Source organism: Spinacia oleracea, chromosome 1, assembly GCF_020520425.1.
Source record: "Spinacia oleracea cultivar Varoflay chromosome 1, BTI_SOV_V1, whole genome shotgun sequence".
NCBI lineage: Eukaryota > Viridiplantae > Streptophyta > Magnoliopsida > Caryophyllales > Amaranthaceae > Spinacia > Spinacia oleracea.
This window is the reverse complement of record NC_079487.1, coordinates 66,156,457-66,165,577: the sequence shown is the minus strand read 5'-3', so window position 1 is coordinate 66,165,577 and position 9,121 is coordinate 66,156,457. Positions and strand designations below refer to the sequence as shown.

The 9,121-nt window shown below is 37.8% G+C and overlaps 1 long non-coding RNA gene across 1 annotated transcript; it reads left to right on the top strand.

Moving 5' to 3' along the window:
• Window positions 1-138: 138 nt before the first annotated feature.
• Window positions 139-1,005, top strand: LOC130462533 (uncharacterized). The gene is made up of 2 exons (XR_008922963.1): window positions 139-481; window positions 680-1,005. It is a non-coding gene; the product is annotated as an uncharacterized lncRNA (long non-coding RNA).
• The last annotated feature ends 8,116 nt before the right edge of the window (window positions 1,006-9,121 follow it).

The following is a 9,121-nucleotide window of genomic DNA, read 5'->3' as shown; positions in this document are numbered from 1 at the left end:
AGATCTATTGCTTTCCTTTCATTGGTAGTCTATCATGTGCGGCTCTGCCCATTTCTGTGGCCCCGAGTCCGACTGCGTTCTTTCTTTATTTGCCTACTCCATTACGTGTGTACCCCAGTTTAATACATTTTGATTTCGTTTTTATCACACGTCAGCTTCGCTTATAGCCTCACATTCTGTTTTCCCTCTTAATGCCCAAATTAAGTATAGAGCATACTAGAATTTTACATGTACAATGCACATGAGCATTATATAAAGTGTTTGAAAATCTTTAATCATTTAACATAGAATTTTTAGGTATCATAAAATAAAATTTATCTTTGGTACCACAATTATTTGATTAGGGTAAACAAAATTATTTTACAAACTTTTGTAAAAGACGGTCATACTTGTAAGACCGCCTTGCTGTCACGAGGTTGTCAACGCAGCACCATGTCACAAGGTTGTCAACACAGCACCATGTCATGCGCCGTGACACGAGGTTAATTCACACATAGCATGTAATTAGGTTTTGATTTTAGATTCTTGCGTTGCAGTTGATATTTTACGGTGTCTGCTAGAGAAATTCATCAGTATTTTGTGTTTCAATTGTGTTTCAGTTGTTAATTCGATTTCTTTTTTGAAATCTTCTGTTGCACTTATTAGTTGGTGTTGTTAATTTATTTTTGATGTTCTTCAGATCGGTAGCGGATGGGTGACAATAAGGATTTCTTAACATGAGGTTGTGATGGAATCGCTGCTGACCGAGAATTGGTACCTGGAGGGAAACACTATTTGTTGTGGTCGTTGTTGTTGTTGTCGTCGTTGTTGTTGTTGTTGTTGTTGTTGTTGGTCGATTATGTTGTTGTTGTTGGTGTTTTAATTTCGTTTTAGTTTTAGTTATGAATTGTAATGTTTTAATTATACTTTTGTCTTATTTAGTTAAGAAATAAATGGTTTAGTTGATTTGTTCTCCAATTAAGTCAACTATTGTTCAGTTAAAATTTATTTGCTTTTAATTAAGAATAGTTTTGTTTTCGTTATCATAATTTTGTTTGACTTATTTATCGTTTTAGTTAAGAATTATTGTGTTTAAGTTATGCTTTTGTTATATTTAGTTATGAAATATAATGATTTTGTTATAATTTTTTTTAGTTATATTTTAGTTATATCCTATCCTATATAATAATAAAAATGTCAGTGGCTTATGTGAGGCCTCTAAATCACCAATGGAACAATTATGTGCATTCCCCTCAAAACCAATAAAATCACTATAATCTACCAAATTCGAATGGATTTTCATTATAAAAAAAACAAAAAAAAAACACAAAAGATGCAAACCCACGTACAATATAACCTCCCATAAACTACTACTCCTACTTTCATGGAGTATCACAACCAAAAAAAAAAAACTCCCATTGTCGTTTCTGCATCGTCCGATCGTTGTTTCTCCATTGTTATTGAGCATAGTTTCTCCTCAGTACTTTAATACTACTAATTATTTTGTTTGTGAAATAAGCCTAATTACTTGGAGACAAGAGGAAAAAAACGCCGCTTCAACCTTCTTCTTTCTCAGTCGCCAATTACCGGCGGCGGTTATACCAGAGACCATCGATTTTCTTGCGGGAGCGGTGGTAGTATTGTTGGAGGTCCGCCTTGTTAGGTTATGATACATATAAACGAATATAAATCATGCGGAAAAACCATAAAAGCCAGGATTCCAAATTAATTTCCACATAACAATTAGCATAATTAGGATGCATACTCTTTGTAGCGTGCCCTCCCTTGCTGCGCCCGAACCGAACGAGAACAAGTCTTTAGGACTCCAAGTGTCGTCCCTCCGTAGAAAGTCCACAGCACGTCCGGATCCGCCTTAAGATTGACTAACTAGAATCGCCCTTCAGGTACTAATATTTTCGGCAATATGGGCAAAGATGTGACTGAATTTTTCTGCTCAAAAATCACCTTTTTGAATCCTTGAAAACTCGTTGTGAATTATGAGCATTGATCTCATATTTATAGGCTATGGAAAAAATAATCAAATCCTACTAGGATACGAATTAATTAAGTAGAATCTTATTAGAACTCTTATTAATTAATTTATCCATTTAGGATTAGGAATTTAATCATTAACAGAATCCTATACATTTTAGGTTTCGTACGGAAGCACAAACACTACGCGAGCATGACCTGCAAGCGTGCAGGTCATGCCCGTGCACAGCCCACACGGCCGCTCGGCCCACGCGAGCTACAAGCCCACGCGAGATTCGCATCCTGCTCGCAACCCACTGCTCGCAGCTACGCTCGCAGCCACGGCCTACTGGACGCGGGCTTGGCTTCGTGCTGGGCCTTCGTCTAGCAAGCTCTTCCGATGCTAATTCGTACGACGCGCTTCCGATTAATTTCCCGATTCCGGAATTCATTTCCGATACGAACAATATTTAACATTTCCGATTCCGGAATTAATTTCCGTTTCCGGAATTATTTTCCGATTCCGATAATATTTTCGATTCTGACAATATTTCCGTTTCCGGCAATATTTCCGATTCCGGCAATATTTCCATTTCCGATAATATTTTCCGATACGTACCATGTTTCCGTTTCCGGCAACATCTACGACTTGGATAATATTTATATTTCCAATACGATCCATATTTCCGTTTCCGGCAATATCATCGTTTCCGGAGTGTTCACTATTTGCCTTTGACGATCTCAGCTCCCACTGAAACCAAGATCCGTCGATTCCGAATATTCATTGATGGAGTATTTAATGCTATTAAATACTTGATCCGTTTACGTACTATTTGTGTGACCCTACGGGTTCAGTCAAGAGTAAGTTGTGGATTAATATCATTAATCCACTTGAACTGAAACGACCTCTAGCTAGGCATACAGTTCACTTGATCTCACTGAATTATTAACTTGTATAATTAATACTGAACCGCATTTATTAGACTTACCATTAAATGCATACTTGGACCAAGGGCATTATTTCCTTCACGCCTTTCTTTCTACGCACGAAAGGAAGTCGTACCTATTCATCTTACATTATTACCCCATTGAAGTGCAACCTCTATAAGCATCTCACCTCCTCTTTAACTCTTTTCATATGCTTCGTTTCCTCTCTCCTCTCTCTCACCGCTCTGCAATCTTCTCTGCATACAATCAACAACAAGCTATATCAATCAACAACAAGATATGTAACACCCCTGATTTACTAAACTTTAAATAAATAAGAATATAACGGACTTTACAAAAATATGAGGAAGCTTACACCTAAATCGGAGGTATCACCGCCACACTTGACCACATTGTCAAGTGCTAAGGCTTACAAAACTTAAACTATTACATCTCGGTTACTAGGTGGTCTGTTTATAACTGAAAAACATTAAACTTTCATACAATAATAAACGATAATACTGGAGCTCCTTCAACTTGTAACTGCATCATTCACGATCAATCTGCTCCAGTCAATCTTGACTGCTCACCATAGAGGACAAATTCCAAAAGGATTGTCGCAGGGCCACCATAAGAAAAAGACATGGCCGCAAACACACATAACAAATAAACACACACGTCAGCAAAAAGCTGAGTAGTCAGCTGTTGATAGGCTGTCGTACACCCGTCAAAAATAAAATCCTAACGAAACCTCCTAACAATGTAGTAGGGTAAGCAGGGTCGAATCCACAGAGAAATGGCTATTTAAATATAGCATTCAAGGTATGGCGAAACTAACAATGTCACGAAATTTAGGATTGAATGTTTAAACCAAAATAAATAGGAAAATAAACTAAAAGATCTAGGGCAATGGTTCACCATGTTCATAGTTCAAAATCAATTAAAACTTCATCAACGATTCAAAATCATTTGCATAGATACTTACTTTGGGAAGACTAGTATCGGACATACCTATGAAACTTTACTGTAAGAGATGAAAATCTGTCATAAGTAAATTTCATTAAAATTATTAGACACTAAATCCTCAATACCTGAGTGATTTGAGATTACTTGTTTGAGAACTGGTTGCTTTGACGTTGACCAACCGTCGCACCGTAAAAGGAGGCTATAAAGGCAACGTTCAGGTAATCACCTATCAAACGAAGTCTAATATCAAGATCGCAAGATTGGGATTGTCCTCCCATAAATCGGGATGAGATGCTTAAAAGTTGTACAAGGCTACTCGGAGAGCTAGAAACTGTAAAATGCATGGCCGTGCTCGGATGAATCATAGGCTATGATTATCTGTTTATTTGATCAGTTGAACTCTGAAACCGAGAAACACCTCTGGACATAATAAGGATGACAACTCTTACCTTATGTTCAAGAGCAAGCATCGAGCGACAAAGGAATTAGGTAAATGCACACTTGTCCCTAAGGACAAGTGGGAGACTGAAGGAAATAGTGCCCTTGGTCCAAGTATGCATTCAAAGTTAAGTCTAATAAATGCGGTTCAGTATTAATTAACAAGTTAATAATTCAGTGAGATCAAGTGAGCTGAATGCCTAGCTAGAGGCCGCTTCAGTTCAAGTGGAATTAATGATATTAATCCACATCTTACTCTTGACTGAACCCGTAGGGTCACACAAATAGTACGTAAACGGATCAACTATTTAATGGCATTAGATACTCCATCTATGGATATTCGGAATCGACGGATCTTGGTTTCAGTGGGAGCTGAGATCGTCACAAGCAAGAAATGAATACTCCGGAAACGATGATATTGCCGGAAACGGAAATATGGATCGTATCGGAAATATAAATATTATCCAAGTCGTAGATGTTGCCGGAAACGGAAACATGGTACGTATCGGAAAATATTAACGGAAATGTAAATATTGCCGGAATCGGAAATATTGCCGGAAACGGAAATATTGTCAGAATCGGAAATATTATAGGAATCAGAAATAATTCCGGAAACGGAAATATTAAATATTTGTTCGAAACGGAAATTAATTCCGGAATCGGAAATATTAAATATTGTTCGTATCAGAAATGAATTCCGGAACCGGGAATTTAATCGGAAGCGTATCGTACGAATAAGCATCGGACGAGGCCTGCCGGACGAAGGCCCTGCACGAAGCCGGGCCATCGCCCAGTAAGCCAAACGCGCGCCACACGCCAAGCCAAGGCAGCGCCCAGGCCCACCGCAAGGCAGGCCCAGCGCGCGCCAAGGCCATGGCTGCGTTGCGGGCCTCGTGGCGTGGGCTGAGCGCGCGCGCGCATAGGCGCCCCTCGTGGGCTGCCGTGCGTGTGTGTGTTTGTGTTCATGCACGATTCCTAAAGCTATTAGGATTTGGTATATGATTAAATTCCTAATCCTAAAAGGATAAATTAATTAATTAGAGTTCTTATAGGATTCTAGTTTAATTAATTCGTATCCTAGTAGGATTCCAATTCCCTTTCCATACCTCTATAAATAAGAGCCTAGGGTCATAATTTATAGAGACAATTGAAGTATTCAAAGGGTAAGTATTTGAAAGAAAATTCAGCCATACACTTGCACTAACCTAGCCGAAAATCCTAGCACCTTAAGGGCGATTCTAGTTGGTCAATCTTGAGGCGGATCCGGACGTACTGTGGACTATCTACGGAGGGACGACACTTGGAGTCCTAAAGACTTGTTCTTGTTCGGTTCGGGCGCAGCAAGGGAGGGAACGCAACAAAGTGTATGCAACTAAACTATGCTAAATGATTATGTGTAAATAATATGCTTTCCTGGCTTTATGGTTTTTCCGCATGATTTATGTTTTGTCATATGAATCATAACCTAACAGTGGTATCAGAGCCTCTTATTATTTTCATAATCTAAATTGCATAACATGGTTAAATTTCACAAATTTGCAAGGAATTAAAAGGGGTGATTAATTTTCGTAATTGTTAATTAATTTGCAAATTGCGTTTATTTAATTATATGTACGCAGTTTTTCGGCAGTTTCTTCGTTACTCATCCAAATCGAGTGATTTTTGTGTCAATTCCGCATGTAAAAGGCATTCTAAAATTTTGACAAAATTAGTATTTTTCGGCCAAACCCACAATTCCCAAATTCAAAGCCTAACTATGACTTTTCGGAGGTTTTAGTTTTTCGAACGTAAAAGTTTGTAAATTTAAGATGTTAAATTAAGTATTTGCGATTCTTGTTGATAAATCTTGAATTTTTGATTGACCCACTGTATATGTTTAACAAGTTTGAATGCCTAGCCTTGTTAATTAGGCAATCTAATTTGTAATTATGATTAATTTGTTGAAATTCGAATAATTTAGAATTGATTTGATTTTCATGATTAATTAATAATTTAATTAGATACCTATGATTAAAAAACCACCATAAAAATTGTTAATTTGTGTTAAATTTTAAATTTTTATGACTTAGATTTGAATCCATGTTAATCGGAAATTATTTAATTAGTAAATTTTCGATTTTTCGCCCTAAAATTATGAAATTAATATGATTTATTAATTTGTCTTTAATTTTGAAAATAAAAGTTTTAATTTTTATGCAATTCGCTCATAAAACTTGCACGCACAAAGCAATGGACGCTACGTGTTACCCTAAAGGGGTGTTGTATAGTGCGGGCATGCGACGACGAGCAAGGGAGCTCGTCGCCCATGCGGTAAGAATGCAACGAGTAAGGCAATGGTGCGCGAGCACAAGGCAGTAGCCCTGCCTTGTGTCGTGTGCTATGCGCGATGGGCGAGTGGGCAAGGGCGAGAGGCAAGGCAGCGAGCAGTCGCGTGTGGGCAGCAAGCGAGCTGCGCCACAGCGCGCACTGCCTCGCGAAGCGAGCGCGGGCTCGCGCGCAGCGAGCGCGGGCTCGCGCGCAGCGAGCGCGGGCTCGCTCGCAGCGAGCACTGGCTCGCGTGCAGCGAGCAATGCCTCGTGCAGCGAGCACTGGCTCGCGTGCATCGAGCGCTGGCGCGCGCAGCGAGCACTTGCTCGCGTGCTTCGATTGATGCCTTGCGAGGGTGAGCAGCAGACGCGACGCAGCACAAAGGCTGCGCGCATCGTGGCCAGCGATGGCTGCGTGCGTGTGGCCTATGGCTGTGCGTTGCGTGGTGATGTGCGTACCTTGTGTTACGATTAAATCGTTTTAAAATTTTAATTTAAAATTTTCAGTTCATGTAATTTTAATTAATTTTAAAATTAATAATTTAAATTGTTTTCTTGGATTTTAATTTTGAATATTATAATTATGATAAATTTTATTTATTCTAATTATTTTACTAAAATTAAAAATCTTGAATTAATTTAAATTCGACTGAAAATAAATTAAATAAGCGGATTCAATTATAAATTTATATGAGCTTTAAATTTTAATTAAATTTGTATGTTTCCGGTTAGACTAGAAATAAATTTTTATGCTTAAAATTAGTAAAGCATATGAATTTATTGGTTTTAGTGGGAGCATTTTTAGTCATAAACTCTTGATTAGGTCTACAAATCCCTTAAGGTTAAACAACTTGATTAGAATTAATAAGGACTGAATAATTGGTAGATTATTGGTGCCCTTGATTAATTGCTGCAAATATTTATGTGATGCATAACGTGTTTTACTAACCAGCTATGTGGGCCATTCATGATAATGAATGGGTGAATGGTATATATTGTATATGTACTATTTTGCAGGTTATGAAGTGACTAGTATGGCCCAAATAGGATAGAAAATATGGTCTGCGTACCATTAATTTGAATGTAATTGGTCTAAAGTACCAAAATTGTTTTTCAATTCAAATATGGTCTGCGTACCATCAAATAGTTGTAATTAGTTTAATTATAGCTTATCTTATTTGAAGAAAATGGCGCCTCCCACGGTGAAATTCAAGACGAAGTATCCATTTTCAAGACGGACTTTGAAGTTGAAGCTTCAAGATGAAGTCGGGCCATACTATATCACATTTATCTTATGCATGTTTTAAGTTATTTATTGCTTTTAAATATGTCTTAAATATGCATGAGATCAAAGCTTGATTATGTTACATGATTAAGGATTTTAGTTCACTTAAAATCTAACCAACATAGTAAGAGCTTTAAGTTCCAAACTTAAAAATTGAGTTAAAAGGAGCCATGCCAAAATAACACTTACTTGGATATCCTTTCTTCATCGATCTTAGTAATAGTTTTCCGCCATAGAGAGGTGTTACTTATCGATACTAAGGTACACAAATAATTGTAAGTACATGTTAGTTTTGGTGAAACTCAACGATATAAGTAAGGAGTCCTTTTATGTCGTGGCAAAATCGATAGGTTTACCTAATAAGTTCTTAGACGTACCTATCAACCAAGAGTAGTTTCTAGACTATTAGTAAAAGGCTTTTGCTTACCTAAAAGATTTTAGAATTAAGTCTAAATACATAATGTGCTTAATTCTTCAATGGATTTTAGGATCTTGGAATCATTTTATTCACACCTGCCGGAACACATAACTTGAATAAAATGCTTAATGAAAATTAAATTATGCATGTATGCTAGAATTTAAGTTTATTAAGAGAAACTGTGAATGGTTATTTATTTGTTTATTCTTTTCAATTGTAGTTTTACTATGGCAAACAACAATCAAAACATCATCATGGGTTCTGAGCTTATGGTCAAGCTGAACCTAACGAATTTTCTTGAATGGGACGCTAAGCTAGTTGAAATAGTCAGACTCAATGGACTTGAGTATGTACTATTACATCCCATGCCAAGCTACTATGCCAGAGACATGACCCCTGAAAGATTTTCCGCCTGGGATGCGGATCTCAAAAAGGTTATGAGTCTCATGCTGAACAATATCCCTGATGAATGGGCTAGAAGGTTTGTAGCTTATGAACCTTTTACGCTCATCAAGAATCTGAGGGATATCTGTCGTGGAAGCACGGAGGACAGGGACCTAAACGTCCATGAGTTGATTGAATCAATGTCTGGTCTAAAGGTTAGTTCTCCCAACAGGTGTTATAGGATGGAAGTCCAAGAAACACATGTTCAGCTCCTTCGCACTAAACAAAGGGTAGGCGTCCCACTAAGGTTCCATGTGGATCTTATGCTTTCATATTTTGATCGCCTAAGTCTGCTAGGAACACCAATAAGCGAAAGGATGGCAGTCTCTATCTTGCTCAATTCACTGCACAGTGGGTTTGGTCGCTTCAAGCAACTATACCTAAGGA